The sequence below is a fragment of the Pelodiscus sinensis genome, chromosome 9, assembly GCF_049634645.1.
Source record: "Pelodiscus sinensis isolate JC-2024 chromosome 9, ASM4963464v1, whole genome shotgun sequence".
NCBI classification, from domain to species: domain Eukaryota; kingdom Metazoa; phylum Chordata; order Testudines; family Trionychidae; genus Pelodiscus; species Pelodiscus sinensis.
The window spans coordinates 59,833,084-59,850,262 of NC_134719.1; the positions used below are offsets into that span (position 1 = coordinate 59,833,084).

The 17,179-nt window shown below is 44.7% G+C and overlaps 1 protein-coding gene across 1 annotated transcript in view; it reads left to right on the forward strand.

Moving 5' to 3' along the window:
* ABL2 (ABL proto-oncogene 2, non-receptor tyrosine kinase) overlaps nucleotides 1-17,179 on the forward strand; it is an 83,267-nt gene that overhangs the window by 24,946 nt on the left and 41,142 nt on the right. The gene's annotated exons all lie outside the window — the stretch shown is intronic.

Consider the following 17,179-nt stretch of genomic DNA (forward strand, 5'->3'; position numbering starts at 1 on the left):
CTCACTCTAAATAATTATCTGGGGAAAAGCAAGTACTGTGCTTATCTCTTTCTCATTGATAGCTAACCTTATAAGCTTTCCCTGTGGAAAACTACAGACAGATTTATTGGGGGTTTGATCCATTTTAGGCTTCCTGGGTGCTGAGTCCTACAACTAAGTCCTCCCAGAACTGAAGTGGGTCAGTGTCGGCATTGCTTTGCACGGGGGCAGTAGCCTGAGTTCTGTGCCTTGTTTGGGGGAGACCAGAGATCCAGCAGAACAGTGTGGTGGGGAGCCCCCGGGAGTAAGAAGGTGGGCACCAGTGGCATGATCAGCACACTGGGGAACAATCCCAAGAGGACTTCTGTAGTCACATCTTGTCACAGTACCATTCTTCAATGGTAGATGAGTGATTTGACCAATATGAACCTTTAGAGTCTCACCAACTTGAGTGGAGTTAAGCACATAGTCCTTAAGATGACTTGGCCCCCCACCTAAGCCCCAAAGCTCCCAGCGTCACCAAGCCATTGACTGGTGGCCCAGATGACCTGACCACTACAGGGGGAGGAGGGGAAAATGGACATGAGAGATAATGTAGGAGTGCTTATAGAAGGGGCATATATCAGTTATCATAATCCATATCCAACCCTCTAATTGCATTTCTCCATAATTCTTACTTCTCAGGCAAATCTAAAGTTTCTTAGGGAGGCAGGCGCCAGCCTTCCCAAATTCAGTATCTTTACCACCATCACCACATCCCCATGGTATTCTTTCTGCAATCCAATCGTCTTGGGTGTTGGTTTTTCCTCCTCAATGCATAAGATGAATTTCTTCTATAGATATCCCCCTACTCCCACTCCCAGCAGCCTCTGAGAGAATTGACTAATTAGAGGCAGCAGCTTGAGTTTCCTCCCCACGTGACTGTTAAATACAGGTGTTACTGCATTATTAGGGATGTTAGAGTTTAACAGATAAGCTGATGTTTATAGGTTAATGGTATTAGTTAAACCCAGCCAGCTCCCAGGGGGGCTTCGCTGCAGGTGCAGTATGAACCTAAGCTTTATACTGCAGTGCCCACAGCACATGTAACGGCTCAATACGGTAACTATGTAACCACTAGAAATGTTAAGTGATTTTTAACATTCCATATATATTCATTCATGCACACAGTGTGTTTAGAAGTCTTTGGGAGCAAATGATGGGAAAACTATATAAATATTAAACTGCTGGTAAACATGCATATTACAAACCTGATCACTTCTAGTTTTATTACTGTGGAATTACTTCTGTATGCTCCAGTGCTCTTTCCTAATGTGTGTTAAGTTTTTACTTGGTTGTGTATAGTGCTTTGAAGATAAACAGGACTTCAGGTGCCAAATATTAAAATATTGGTTTTGCCGCTCACTGCTTGCTTCATTTGGTAGGCTATTAAATAAGGAAAATTCATTTCTGCTATGATTTTTAGACATTGTTGCAGATCTTATTTGCTGATAGGGATGTGGCAATATGTCTCAGGAGAGGTTGGCTTTTGTGTTCACTCACTTGACTTGCCTTGAAATGGGAATTTGCTGCATTTGATTACTTGTGTTGAAAGTTACCTAATTTAACTTTTTAGATTCTACAGATATAGTCCCATGTAACAACGTTTGGCAAAATGCCATCTTATAGCATCTGACTGCAGAACTTAGTAAAACATATCAACTGCTTCTATCTATTTATAGTGAAAAGTGCTGAATGAAACAAGAAGTACTATACTCCTGAAAACAAAACTAGCGAAGAAGCAGCTTTCTGTTCTTCAGCACTAATAGTTTGTCTCAAAGCTGTGTTAAATCAGGACAGACTCACTCCACACCACTAATGTTTATTTACATTTATACTTAGTACATTTTCATAAACCTTCTGCATTGTGGTTATTTCAAAGTTAATAAAGGAGACCATAAAATTAAAAGGACCACACTAATTGGTCTGTGCTTAAAATATAAACTTTTTAGAAAATTGAGTACAGAAACCTGTTAAGATTGTGATTGAAAACCCACACTATAGAAATCTGAGAAATTAAGCTAGTAAATCCTAAACTCATGCCTTTTGTTCACACGCTTGCCTGTAAGCTAGGGTTTATTGAAATAAGGGGATTGCCAAAGGCACTTGCCATGCCTCCATTCTCAACATTCCCCCTTTGGTATGCCCATTTGTCCAGCATTTATTATATACCTTTTTTCTTTTCTTACAGAAATAGCAAGAATCAATCTCACATGTTTTTTCTGTTGCCACAGTGAAATAGTCTGCCATGACTTTCATAGCAATGAGAGCCTTAAAAAGCTGCAATGTGAAGAGCCATTTAAAACATTTATTAGTAGAAGAAACAATTTGGGTGCTTTGGGAACAGTTACTCTCTGTATTGCATACTTCACAGCACTTGATTTCTCCATACTGAAGATGTCTGTGTGGCAACATTCATATATTACATTTCCAATTCTTCCAACAGCCAATGAAGTGTATCCAGCACTGCCACTCAATAGGTAGCATTATGTGAAGTGAAGCAACCTGAACCCAAATAAAGAGAGAGTGCCCAAGAATTGGTGCTGGGGGTGGCAATAGGGAAGGTTTATAAGCTAAAAATAGGGAAACAAGAAGTTAAAAATTACTTAGATAAGTTAGATGTCTTCAAGTCACCTGTGTCTGATGCAATGCATGCCAGAATACTCAAGGAGATGGCTGAGGAGATATCTGAGCCATTAGCTATCATCTTTGAAAAGTCATGGAAGGTGGGGGAGAGTCCAGAAGACTAGAAAAGGGCAAATAGTGTCACTATAAAAGAGGAAATAAGAACAACTCAGGAAATTACGGGCCAGTGAGTCATCTTAACTTCTATACCAGGAAAAAAATGGAACAAATAATTAAGGAATCCATTTGAAAACAGTGGTTCCCAACCTTTTTTTAATATTGTGGCCTGGCAAACCCTATTGCCAAACTTTTGGCGGACTGGTAACATTTAATTTGCATATTCACTATGGTAATTTATTTTAAGAGGGCACATTATTTTAGGTTGCATCTTTATGCACACAGTACATGACATTGTAACTGATCAGAGTTTGCAGATACGGACAACACTAAACTAATTGTGTTAAAAGAATCCTTTCCTTTCTTATCTTGAGCCATTAACACCTGTGTAAACTTTGTTTGACATGTAATCATACAAATGTCATGAGCTAGGCCTTTTGTTCTGCCTACAGCCCAGAAGGAAACCAATTAGACACCCCAAACTCCCCTCTGTCGGGGGAGAGGGGTTCCAGCCTGCATGGGCAGAGTGGCTTCACCCTACCGGGCACCCCTAGGGAAGGCGGGAGCAGCTGCAGCATGAGAAGCCAGGATGCTGTCACCTCCCTCCAGGACTAGGGGAGACACATGGGGAAGGTGTGAAGGTCTCACATCTACACGGGGCCTATGTCAGCAGCCAGTGTCCCCTGGAGGTGCCTCTATGGCTTCCCTGGCAGCAGTTGGGTCCATCCTGCCCTAGCTGTGCTCTGTGCCAGGAGAGAGGAGATGGAGTAAACACTTGGTCATGGGGCAGAGCCACAGCAGCTAGTGCTTTGCAGCGCAGGCGAGGCGCTGTGAGCCGGCCGCCTCCTCTCTCCCCCTCCTCCTTCCCACTGAGGTGGGCAGAGGGGGAAAGGTGGCCAAGGGCCTGGCATCCCCATCCGCCACAGGAGAGACCAGCAAGGGATCATGAGGGGGTGCGTTTGCACCCTTCACACATACCCCTCCCATACAGGTCTGTCAAGGCATGCTGTGGCCTGGCAGCGTGTGATGGCCTGGCAGCCAGCGGTTCGTGGACTAGCACCGGTCTGGGGACCAGCAATTGGGAACCACTGATCTAGGAGACAAGGTGATAACTGGAAGCATGGATTAGTCAAGAACAAATCCTGTCAAACCAACCTGATAGCTTTCTTTGATAGGATAACAAACCTTGTGGATGAGGGAGAATCAGTAGATGTGATATATCCAGACTTTAGTAAAGCATTTGATACGGTCTTGCATGACCCTCTCATTAACAAATATATAAGATGGGTGCATAATTGGTTGGCTAATCCTTCCCAGAGAGTAGCGATCAATGATTCATAGTCATGCCGGAAGGGCATAATAAGTTGGGTCCCTCAGGGATCACTTCTGGGTCTGGTTCTGTTCAATATGTTCATCAGTGATTAGACCTCAGTTGGAGTATTGTGTCCAGTTCTGGGCACTACATTTCAAGAAAGATGTTGAGAAATAGGAGAGGGCTCAAAGAAGAGGAACAAAAATGATTAAAGATCTAAAAAACATGACCCAAAAGGGAAGACTGAAAGAACTGAGCTTTCTTAGTTTGGGAAAGAGAAGACTGTGAGGTGACGTGATAGTTTTCAAGTACCTAAAAGCATGTTACAAGGAGGAGGGAGAAAAATTGTTCTCCTTGGTCTCTGATGATAGGACAAGAAGCAGTGGGTTTAAACTGAAGCAAAGGAGGCTTAGGTTGGACATGAGGAAACATTTCCTAACTGTCAGGGTGTTTAAACACTGGAATAAATTGCCTAGGTAGGTTGTGGAATTTCCATCACTGGAGATATTTAAGAGCAGGTTAGACGTCTGTTAGTGATAATCTAGATTGGGGATGGGCAATAATTTTTTTGGGAGGCTACTTCTAAAATTTTGGAAGTGGCCCCGGGCTGCTCCACAAGGGGCAGGGCCAGGATGCTTCAGGCTTCCCCACCCACATCCCCTTTATTCCCCCCTTCCCACTAAGCATCCAAGCCCCTAGCAGTGGGAAGAGACTTCCCGTGCTGCCCTACCCCAGACCAATCAGGGAGAGGGGGCGTGGGAGTGTGTGAAGCCTCCTCCCGCCCTGCCAAGAGTGGGTGGCACTTAGAAGTGCTGCACGCTCCTTGTAGGGCAGAGGAAACTTTGTGCTCTCCTCCCACCCCCAGGCCAATCAGGCTTTGGGGGGAGTGGGGGAGCATGCAAAGCCTCCTCCCGCCCTGCCAAGAGCATGTGAAGTACTCTAATTGGTCTGGGGCTGGGGAAACGGCAGGGCCTCCGCAGGCCAGATCAACCAGCTTGGTGGGCCAGATTTGGCCCGCAGAGTTCCTCTTTCCCAACCCGGTCTAGATAATGCTTGGTCCTGCCACAAGTGCAGGGGGATTGGACTTGATGACCTCAAGGTTCCTCTCAGTTCTCCAATTCTATAATTATGAACACTGATTCAAACTGCTTATTTCCTCTTCTATCTGAGCTGAATGTGGCATCGCTTTCCCATGTTTAGAAGACTAATGATAGTCATAAAAGAGAGGACTATGCAGCACTTTAAAGACTAACAAGATGGTTTATTAGGTGATGAGCTTTCGTAGGCCAGACCCACTTCCTCAGATCAAATTGTGGAAGAAAATTGGCACAACCATATATACCACAGGGATACAATCAAAAAAAGTGAACACATAAAATAGACAAATCAGATTTTAGAACAGAGGGGGGATAAGGGGAGGAGTAATCTTAGCAGTTACATGCTGTGGCTCTGCAGTATAAAGGGCTGGGAGCTGGCATGTAACCTTTACGTTCATGCTTATAGGTAACCATATAAACAGTTACTCTGTTACATCCCTAATCCCGTGTAGTACTTTACATCTGGAAGATTCAGTGACCCACAAAGGGAAAAGAGAGAAATAGGGTTCTCATGTTACAGATTGGTCAGGCAGAATTTGCCCATCTTACTGCAGGAGCTACTGATTCCAGTCCAGTGCCCTATCCATAGGACCACATTTCCTTCTCAGAGACTGTGTCTACTACATAATGTTTAGTGACACAACCATATCGCTAAAAGTCAAGTGCTGTAAATACTATTTGTCGGCACTTTTGCTGACAAACTATTACCACCCTTGTCATCATCAGGAGTGCTGACCAGCACCTGGTGACTAAGGGGTTACTTAGGTGCCCAGCAAGGTATCGGGTGGTCAGCCAATAACGATGCAGGTAGGAATTTCAAACTGGGAAAAAGTTTTCTCTCTCTCTCTCTCTCTTTTGTTTGAGATTCAGAGCAGTTTCTCCCAGCTATTGAAGGAGATGGGAGACACTTCTCTCTCCAAGAATGAACTTCTTAATGTGTAAGTAGGGAAAAGTTTAGATAGTCCGTCAGGGTTTATTGTTTTCCTTGTTTGAGGATTCGGAAATAACGCCTGAGCTTGCTAACTGTTTCTTTTTTTTTTCTTTTTGTAACTAAGCCTTCAGCCCAGGGACTTTTCCTGAGTATCTATATCAATGGTGGCTCTTTCCATCTAGCCAATTTACTATGCTTGCAACTGTAGTTTTGTTTTGATAATAAAAGATGGTTTGTTTGTTTGTTTGTGGAGTCTGTCCCCAAGCTCCACACCGGTGCTGCTGCTTCGAAGTATCCCTTATTCTCCCCCCTTCCCTTGCTGCCTCTTTTGGTTAGAGGCAGCAACGGGTGGGGGAGAGGGGAACGACTAGCGTGACTGAGCATTTTGCTTCTTCCTAGTGACCAGGACTCAGTCCAGGTTTATATCTTTAGTTATGTGAATGTGTTCTCAGTTCATTCTTAATGTAAATTTCCTATGACTGGGATAACTTCTCAGGACTCATCAGATAATAAATAAGAATATTCCTTCACCTGTATAGACAAATACCTAAAAGTTAGGTATGGAGACCCATTGTTCAGAGTGAGATGTTAGTAGTAAAGTTGTCTAACTCTGTCTTGTCCACAGGAGACTGAAAACCTAATTGATTCTGATCAGTCTCTGAACTTTCAGAAGCACACAGTCATGCCATGAATTTGGGGAAGAGAGGGCAAGGGGGAAAGAGAAATGGCATTTTAAAAGTTGTTTTACATTAAATCTCAAGCCCAGTTTCTGAAAAAACAAGCAGGAATGTTTGGTCCTTTGAGCAATATGCCTGAGAAGGCAGCTGTTCTATTAACATTCATGCCAGCTGGAGTCTCTGTGCTCTCTGCATGATGATCTCCAGACAAGAACTGGTAGAGAAAAATCCTAACAGCTGTTGGATGCTCTCCCACTGAGTTCATGAATCTGTTAATGGGCATAACCGTTAAGTATCAATGGCTCCTCGTTCTTTGTTGTCCGTCTGTCTGCATGGCAGTGTTATCCTAACGAATTAGCTTGGCTGCATGCAGAAGTTGAATGTTAGTGCTCATGAGACTAAAGGATTTCTGCTTTTGGCAAAGGAAGGTGCAGTGAATGCTGGTAAATATTGTACAAAGTTTCTTCCTGTGCTCTGCCAATGCACTTTATTTAGGTGGTGGTTCATTTTAGGGAAGCCCACTCACCCAGCTCTGTCAGCACCTATACCTCTTGATTTTCCTGTTTTGGCCTTTGCCTGAGCATAGATGAGAAATTTGACTAAATGAAATAGTGGATCTGTAATACAGGATAAATTTCCACTAGAAGATGAGTTTACCACCATACTCAAAAATTTTAACATTCTCTGTCAGAAGGCAGCCCCAGACTCAGGTGCTCTTTTGCAACAGATACAGGGTGCCTTAGTTCTTAGTCCGGTGATAAAAAGCATAGTCATAGATCTGACTCAGTAAGGCCATTCTTATGTTCTAGAACCCAGCAGTCCCCACTCAAGGTTTTTTGCTCTTCTCATTAGACTGTGCACTTTAATTCAGGGGCAGGGAACCTTTTTTGGGTCAGAGGCTACTGACCCACAGAAAAATCAAGTCGGAGGGCCACGTACAGATGAGAAACAAACAACAACAACAAAAAACCCAAGTCCCTCACTGACATGGCCCCGACTGACGAGGAGAAAAACATTCCCTTCATTCCTCTCGCACACCAGAATCTTGGGGGACCCAGGTTAGTAGATGTTACATATTCTAGCCCTGCAGCGAGCTGGTGGATACTCAGGAGAGAGCTTTTGGAGTCATTATGAATAGTTCTCTGAAAACATCCACTCAATGTGCTGTGGCAGTCAAAGCAAATAGAATGTTAGGAATCATTAAAAAAAGGGATAGAGAATAAGATAGAAAATATCTTATTGCCTCTAAGTAAATCCATGGTTGAATACTGCATACATATGCTTAATCTAAAAAAAAAAATTAAAAAAAAAATTGGCATTCGAAAAGGTTAGAGGGGGGTGGAGAACATGATTAGGGGTTTGGAACGGGTCTCATGTGAAGGGAGATTAAAAAACTGGCACTTTTCATCTTTGAAAAGAGGAAACTAAGGGGGGATATGTTAGAGATCTATAAAATCATGACTGGTATAGAAAAATCAGTTTACTTGTTCCCATAACATAAGAACTAGGTGTCACCAAATGAAATTAATAGGTAGCAGGTTTAAAACAAACAAAAGCAAGTTTTTCTTCATGCAGCGCACAGTCAACCTGTGGAACTCCCTGTCAGCAGATGTTGTGAAGGCCAGGACTTTAACAGGGTTAAAAAAAAAAAACCTAGAGAAATTCATGGAGGATAGGTCCATCAATGCTATTAGCCAGGATGAGTAAGAATGGTGTCCCCAGCCTCTGTTAGTCAGAGGCTGGAAATGGACGACGAGAGGGATCACGTGAGGATTACATGTTTTGTTCACTCCCTCTGGGGCACCTGACGTTGGCCAATGTTGGAAGACAAGTTCCTGGGCTAGATGGACCTTTGGTATGACCCAGTATGACCATTCTTGTGGTGTTATGTTTAATTCTCGTAAATGGACATAGTTTGCAGAAATCTCATGGTAAAGCCATTTTTTCAATTCCTACAGTAACACTTAACATGCAGGGATTCTTTCATTCCTCTCCCCAGGAACACCGCTTCTAGGTCTCTCACTCATGACTCCCACCACTGATCTCCCAGTTCCTTTCTGCCTTTGTTCCAGGGCACCTCTCTCCCAGCCACCCACATGGCAGTGGGTCTGTGGTTCAATAAAGACAGCAAATTAGCAAGAGACACTGGTTTCTGAGTCCTCCCCCCTTTTCAGCCTTCCACTGTCCGCTCAGGAAGGTCAGCAGACTAGCACCATTGATGGTCTCTTAGGCCTCAACCTTTGTCAGCATCCAGGCTCAGGCAAGTTGTCAGGCTATATCCTCTGCTTACTGCTTAGCCAATTTCTCCCTATTCTCCAGGTCAGTGTCTCTCCTGATACAGCTCTCACCTGCTTCTCTCTTCCCTCTGAGGTTAAAAGGAGTCACTAAGACCCTAATTGGGGTTCCCAATCTTACTCCCACTCCAAAGGCCAGTGTTAATGTGACACACTCCCTCCCCTAATTTAACTTGAGAGGATTGACCTGCATTTTATAGATTTGCTCAGACTGGGGCTGAAAGTTGCTTTATATGTGAAGGACAAAGCCAAGCTTGTTCATGATCCTTTCTAGTTATCTCTCTCTATTGTACCTGCCAATTAATACTTTCTAATTGTGTGACTGTTTCACTTTTGCCTTTAGAATACACATCTGTAGTACTTATTAAATGTTGTGTCACTGTATCTTCATTTCTTAGTGCTGTATTATTTTTGTTGGCATGCTAACTAAAGCAGACCATTGGCACTATAGTAACTCTTTGCTTAACAGTGTAGTTGTATTCCTGACAAATGGTACGTTAAGTGAAATGATGTTAAGCAAATCCAATTATCCTATTCATTTACTTTTAATTTTTATGGTAGTAAGGGGGCGGGTAGGTTCCAGGGATTTTTTTCCCAGCAGACATAAGGCAGTATAAATGTTTAAACAATTTAGTACTGTACATAGCAATGATGATTGTGAATCTTGGTTGAGATGGTAGAGTCAGAGGATGGATTATTTCCCAGGGCATTTCTTACTACTAATGAAATAGCCCTTGACTGATCCCATAAAGCAGGGGTGGCCAACTCATTTAACAAAGAGAGCCGAAACAGTGGAGGAAAAAATGTGAAGAACCGCATCAGAATTGTCAAGCGCAAAAAGAAGGAAAAAAAAAGAAGGCTGCCCCTGTAAGAAACAAGCCTAGGCTTTTTGGCCATATCAGGTGCCTGTTGACGGCCACCATCTTGGGCGCCATTTTGAATCGTCGCCCCGGTGGGCATGGGGGGGGGGGGTCATGCAGGAGCGGCTTTGCAAGCCACATTTATGGGGGAGAAGAGCTGCATGCGGCTCATGAGCCATGAGTTGGCCACCCCAGCCGTAAAGGTTAACATGTTGTTAATGTATTGTCCCATTTTAGAACAGGGGTGGGCAAAAGGGCCTCCATGGGCTGGATCTGGCCTGCCAAGCACCTTGATCTGGCCTGTGGAGGCCCTGTTGCTCCCCTGCCCCCCGGCCAATCAGGGCCCAGAGACTGGGGAGCACATGGTATTTAGAAGCACCGCGCACTCCTTGTAGGAAGGGGGCAGGGCAGGAGGAGACTTTGCATGCTTCCCCCGCTCCCAGGCTCTGATTGGCCTGGGAGTGAGAGGGAGCATGTGAAGTCTCCTCTCACCACCAGGGGCATGGGCATCTAGCGGGAACTGCCAGCTATTCAGAAGAGCTGGTGGTTCTCTCTAGGGGGGAACATGGGGGCAAAGACTTCATGCATTCCCTCACCCCCAGACTAATCATGGTCTGTGGGCAAGGAGGCACGGAAGTGTCCAGGCCTTGCCCCTTCCAGGGTGGCCTAGGGCCACTTCAGAAATGTCTGAAGCGATCCCTGGTCAAAAATTATTGCTCACCCCTGCTCTAGAGGCAGCATGGACTGAGGCAGGAGGGAGGAAACACAATAGACATGCATGGCCGTGGCTGCAAATGCTTTTCTGCAGAATCTGAATATGATGATGAACCCACACCATCCCACTGGAGTGCATCACTCTCTCCTCTGGATGATGCGTACGCAGCTGCACAGTGCTACACACCTGCATGCATGGCCCTTTAAGAACACCAGGAAATCCAGGCATAAGACTCTGTCTTTGTGATGTCCTGCTGTTGTACAGTACTGACAGAAGTCATAAGTTCTGTCTGTATCTCCCAGTGAGTGCTCAGTAACATTGGGCAAGTTGCAGCCTCTGCACCTCAGTTCTTCATTTATGAAATGCAGCTAATGAAATCTTTGTTCTTGCAAGGGAGTACAGGCAGACCAGGAAGACACGGAGCAAAGCCGCGGAGGGGCTGGGGCTGCGGGGCAGCCCAGGCGCGCCTGAGCTGCCCCGCAGCCCCAGCCCCTCTGCAGCTTTGCAAAGCCTCGGAGGAAGCTGGCGGCGGGACCAGCAGACCAGGGAGATGGGGAGCAAAGCCTCGGAGCATGCCAGCAATGGGACAGCGCGGCGCGCCTGGACTCACCCGTTGCCCGCGTGCTCTGCGGCTTTGCTCCGTGTCTCCCAGGTCAGCAGACCAGGGAGACGGAGCAAAGCCGAGGAGGACTTGGGCGTCCCCACCCCCGTCTCCCTGGTCTGGTGGAGGGGGGGGGGTGCAGCTAGTGCCCCCCCCCCCAGAAGACCAGGCTTTTCTTGTCTACCCCTGGGGTAGAGCAGCTGGGGGCTGCCAGGTTGGTCCTGCAGCGCTGCTCCGGACCAACCCGGCAGCACCCCAGCTGCTCTGCCCCAGGAGTCTTGATTCAGCCGCTGCTGGTCAGTTTCAGCAGCGGCTGAATCAGGACGCCTGAGGCAGAGCAGCTGGGGTGCTGCTGGGTTGGTCCAGTAGCGCCGAGGAGCCGCGCTACTGGAGCAACCCAGCAGCACCCCAGCTGCTCTGCCCCAGGCGTCCCCAAGTCAGCCGCTGCTGAAACTGACCAGTGGCTGACTACAGGAAGCCCGAGGCAGAGTTGCTCTGCCCCAGGCTTCCTGGAATCAGCCGCTGATCAGTTTCAGCAGCAGCTGACTTGGGGATGCCTGGGTTTCTTAAGTTGAATCTGTATGTAAGTCAGAACTGGCGTCCAGATTCAGCCGCGGTTGAAACTGATCAGTTTCAGCAGCGGCTGACGCCAGTTCCGACTTACATACAGATTCAACTTAAGAACAAACCCTACAGTCCCTATCTTGTACGTAACCCGGGGACTGCCTGTATTGTGATGCTTATAGAGTGTTTGCGGAATTGGATAAGGTACTCTACAAAGTGCAAAATGTTAAAATTATGTTCTAAAACTGGGATTCTCAATTGGTGTTGCAAACAGATGTCAGGAAGCTTGGAACTTCCTTGTCCTTCCAGTGCTGCTAAATGAGAGTGTGAGACCTACTTGTCCAGAGCCAACGAGTGGTTGAAAAAACAGCCTATTTTCCTGAGTTACATCATTGAGGCGGGCTAGAGCTATTGGAAAAAGATAGGGTTGTTTAGACAGAGCCCTGCAATAAGGAAAATGTCATATTGAAAAGACCAAAGCTGCTTCTTGAGATCAACAAAATATAACTAGATGATTCCACTACCTCAAACAGAATTTAATGTCTTACATTTTAAGACCTGTCTTTTAAGGCTGTTAAATGGTCCAGTAATTCACACTGGAGCCAAAATAAATGTCAGTGCCCACTTAAGATGAGTATATTGGACAAAACAAATCTGTTTATGCTAGGGATGTGAATGGGTAACTGATTTTTGGTAAACATCACTCTTAACAGGTGATGCTTCCCAGGTAACAGTTAACTTTAGTGTACGAACGTTTTAGTTGTGCATCTAAACGCAATTCTGTATATCAAGGAGGAAATATTGTTCTTGTGAAAAATCTTGTGCAGTGTTCCTTTCCTCTTGGCACTCCCAAGTTCAACAGAGCCAGACTGATTTCTGCATGTACAGAACTCTGGTCCCAAAGGAGTGTGGCTCATTCTTAAAGGGATACAGTACAGCCCAGTGTAATCCAAGTAGCCAGCTGTCTTGGCAAACCTGTGTGTGGATACAACAACTGGGAATTTTACTTTATGGATATAGGAGAAAGCAAGGGGAGGGGGAAGAAGGTAAAAATCAGATAGACAATCTTAGAAAAAGCTTAAAATAAAATGGCTGCTTAGGAAATGCTACTTTGTGTTTTAAAACAATGGGTAAAGTGTTTTCTTCTCCAGTGGAGGGCATTTAACCCTTGCACAGAGTTTACAAGTCTAACATATTTAGCATCATATCAATTTATAATTTACAAAGTTAACGTCACTTTTGCAAGAGGGATTTTATACTGGCTCTTTTCTTAAATGATGTATGTAATATAAAATTATCTAGTGTGCTGCTTTGGAGGATCACCAGCTTGTGTACATCTGCCATACAGGTTTACTCTGTGTGACCAAAGAAAGCCTTTTCCTTTTAAGAAATGGCATGGTTTTATTTTCTCTAGATATTTTGACAAATAGGGTTTGTTCTGGATTATAGCTGCCATCAAAGAGAGTTCAGAATCGGTTTACATCTCCTGTTGTCAGCAACAAGTACATTTCTTAGTTTACACAATGGGAGCTAATCTCCCATTATTTGGGTATGTCTGTCCATAGGGTATGAATGCAGACTGTGTAGACATACCCGAGCTAGCCTTAATCTAACTATCTGGGGTCCCAAAGCAGTGAAGCTGTGGCAGCATGCTCTTTAAGCCTGCTCAGAAAACTGGGCAGTTACCCTTTGTCTAGCAAATGGTAGAAATAATGGAAGCATTAGAAAAACAGATTGCAGGCATTTTTACCCTTTTGAGGATCCAACTCTGCTCTGAGCAGGTTTAGATGACTTGGTGATTAAAAAGTCTGTGCATTGAAAGCACTTTTTACTTTTTTTATATATTGGCTCTGAGTCTCATCTACTTTAGCCCAGTGCTTTTTGTTGTTGTTGTTGTTTGTTAAAAAACAACAAAAAAAGATGCCGGTACTCCAGGGGAAAAGTTGTTGAGCTCTGACTGGAGGTGCCTGTACTGCGTCTGGAGGTGTCACTACTGCGTACTGGGCAGTACCATCACAAAAAAAGCACTGCTTTAGCTACCCTTGACACAAATTTGGGGAGGAATCTTTTTTGTGTTGCGGGCTGCTGAGCTATATTAAAATCAGTTGGGATTATTATCCTATTAAAATCAGTTGGCACACAAGTGAGAAGAGAAACCCAAAACAAACCCTCAGTTACATGGCCCCTGACTAAGAAGAAGAAAGACGCTCCCCACATTCCTCTGGCACTCCAGTGCCTAGGGGAACCCAGGTTAGTAGATTTTGTGTGCTCTAGCCATGTGGGGGGCTGGAGAGCCAGTGTGGCCTTCCCAATGCTGGGGGGGAGCCATGAGTCTTGGGCTGGAGCCAGGCAAGCCTGGGGCTGTATCTGGTCCCCGGGCCTTAAGTTTTCCACCCCTGACATAAATTAAACATTCAGCAAAATGATACCGAACCTGCAAGTCAATATACATTACAAACACTACCGCTGGTAGACAGCTTCGTTGGTGCTAGGAAAGAGATCGGGAAAAATCCTAGCATAAACAAGGCCTGATACTTCATATTGCATTGCTTAGGACACTTTGGGTGTGTCTAGACTACATCTCTCTTCTGACAGAGGGGTGTAAATTAGGCACTTCAAAATTGTAAATGAAGCCGGGATTTGAATTTCCAGTGCTTCATTTGCATAATTTTGTCATGGCACGCTTTCAAAAAAGCGCTATTTCGAAAGTAAAACCATAGTCTAGATGCGATTCTTTAAAAAATAGAAGCCTTTTTTGAAAGATCCTGTAAACCTAAAAAAATGAGGTTTATAGGATCTTTCGAAAAAGGCTTCTGTTTTTGAAAGAACCGTGTCTAGACTGCATTTTTACTTTCAAAAGAGCGCCATGCGTGATTATGCAAATGAAGCACGGGAAATTCAAATCCTGGCTTCATTTGCAATTTCGAAGTGCCTAATTTACACCCCCTGTCGAAAGAGAGATGTAGTCTAGACACACCCTTTGCTTGTAGTCTTTCTACAGAAAGCAAAGTCTTTGTTACAATGAAGTCTACAGAGGTTGATGCCACAGTCTAATTTCATTTGAAAATTAATCTTTCTTTTGCGTAGGAAAAAGGAAAAAAGAATTGTTCTATTCTGCAGCAATATTAGACCTCCCAGTGGGAGTTTCAAATCCTCCCTCTTCCTTCCTCTTTCAGAATATATGGAAAATGAGTCACGAGAAGCAGCATGCAGACATAGTAATAATGGAAGTTACCATGGGCTGTTACAAACAGCTGATGCTGCCTTGCCCAATCCTTTTTGGCATCCCAGTCACACCACCACAAACAGTGGCAGCAGGGTTACTGTTCAAACAGCTATGTGCAGAACTATGTGGGCGAAGGAATCTTTAAATAACTAGAAGTGGGTCTTATTCCCTGACTGTGTCAACACGAGTTGTTATTCCATCCTCCTGAACAGGAGAAGTCCGCCAAATGTAAATCTGAGTATTTCAGACGTAAGCAATGAAGTGAGATCATTTTCTGCTGCTCAAAGCTTTCCTAATCTACACCAGAAAGAACCTGACCTAATTGTCAGTTTTTACTGCTTCCATTTAAAATTCTGTGGGCAACAGTGAGATTGGCAAAAATCAAGTAATTTTCATTATGCTGCTGATTGAGGGAAGCTATGAGCAGCTGGAAAAGCCGGTTATGGAAGGATGGAACCTGAAACCAGATGGAGAAGAGTTGAAATAGTAATAGTAATTCATTTCCTTGAGTTAGCTAGGAGATTCGGGTGCGTGTGAGGAACAGATACTGCTGTTTATTTCTTCCAGTTTCATGAGGAGTCTAGAGTGGGGGGTCTTCAAATATCAGGCTGGATACTAAAAAAATGAAGCCTCCCAAGCAGAATCCAGGGTCAGCAACCTAGCAGGATACCTAAATGGTGCTTCCATGCAAGTAGGTGGGATGGGTGAAGTGTTTTGTCAGAGAACTTAACCTACTAGCCCTGTGGTGGCCAACCAGTTCTGAAACCACTATAGTGGCTATTGCTATTGCAAACTAACCACAGTCAACCAGCCAAATAGCCACATGTGGCTAGTGTGTGTTGGAAAGGATTTGGGTAAATTTGTCACATTGTGGCCTCATCTGCTCTTTAAGTTTTACTGATCTATATTTTTAACCACAATACACATATTGGTAATTGCCCTAGTGTAAATACAGTTATACTGATATTAAAGGTGCCTTACAACAGTGTATTTTAGGCCTCATCTGCACTACGAGATAAGGTTGAATTTATCTCAAAGGATAAATGGACACAAATCAGATATCAGGAATGATAAAGTACATAAACTTGTAGGGGAACGTTTTAACCTCCCTGGACATGCAATAATGGATTTAAAAGCAGCCATCCTTTTACAATTTTATAACCTAGTTAGAGGGAAACAGCAGAACTGGAGTTCATTTACAAGTTCAGTACTATCAACTTAACCAGTTAAGTTCTTTATTCAAGCCTAACACTACCAAGGCAATTTCCCTACCTTTGATATTCACATCTTCACATAAGATGCTGTGAATGAGACCCATTCACATTGGCTTCATTAACCCAGGTCCTACAATTCATAGGTAACTTCTTTGGATGTTATACATACCCAAAATTCTGTAATTTCCACTCCAACTCCCACTTCAAGCTCATGACCTAATAATACATTTGTTAGTCTCTGAGGCTATGTCTACACTGCAAGCTTATTTATAAATAATCTATTCTGGAAATAGCACGTTCACACTACAAATACCCATTGAAATAGCACTGAGCTATTTCGAAATACAGCGTCCACACTGATTGGAGCCTGACTCACATTTAAAGCCCCCCGGAAGCACTTTAGGCAGAGCACCAGGACAGCAGTCACTTTCTGGAGCTGCTGACACAGGCTAGCTGAGGCTTGTGCTTAAAGGGACCCCCTGAACAGTTCTGTCTCAGGCTCTTCACCTTTGCCTACCTCCTTGAGGGGCAGCAAACTCTTCCTGCTGCGTGCTCGGTTGCACTCCAGCCATGGAGCCGGACCTGCTGGAAAGCAGTTGCCAGCTCTTAGACCTCCTGGTGCTGTTACTGCATGTTGCCCACGTGCCTATGGAGGAACAGAACCCGCCACTCCCTGTGGGACACCTCCTCACCTCTCTCCACATGCTGCTCATGCAGCACAGCCCCTTCTGCCCTCCCCTACACACCGAGCACTGCTGCTTCTGGCGACTGGTGGGACCGCAGCGTCACAGAGCGGTGGGACGACCAGCAGTGGCTCCAGAACTTCCGCATGAGGAAGGACACGTTCATGGAGCTCTGCGAATGGCTTGCCCCTGCATGCACGTGACGGGACTCCCACATGTGACCTGCCATCCCCCTCCAGAAACAG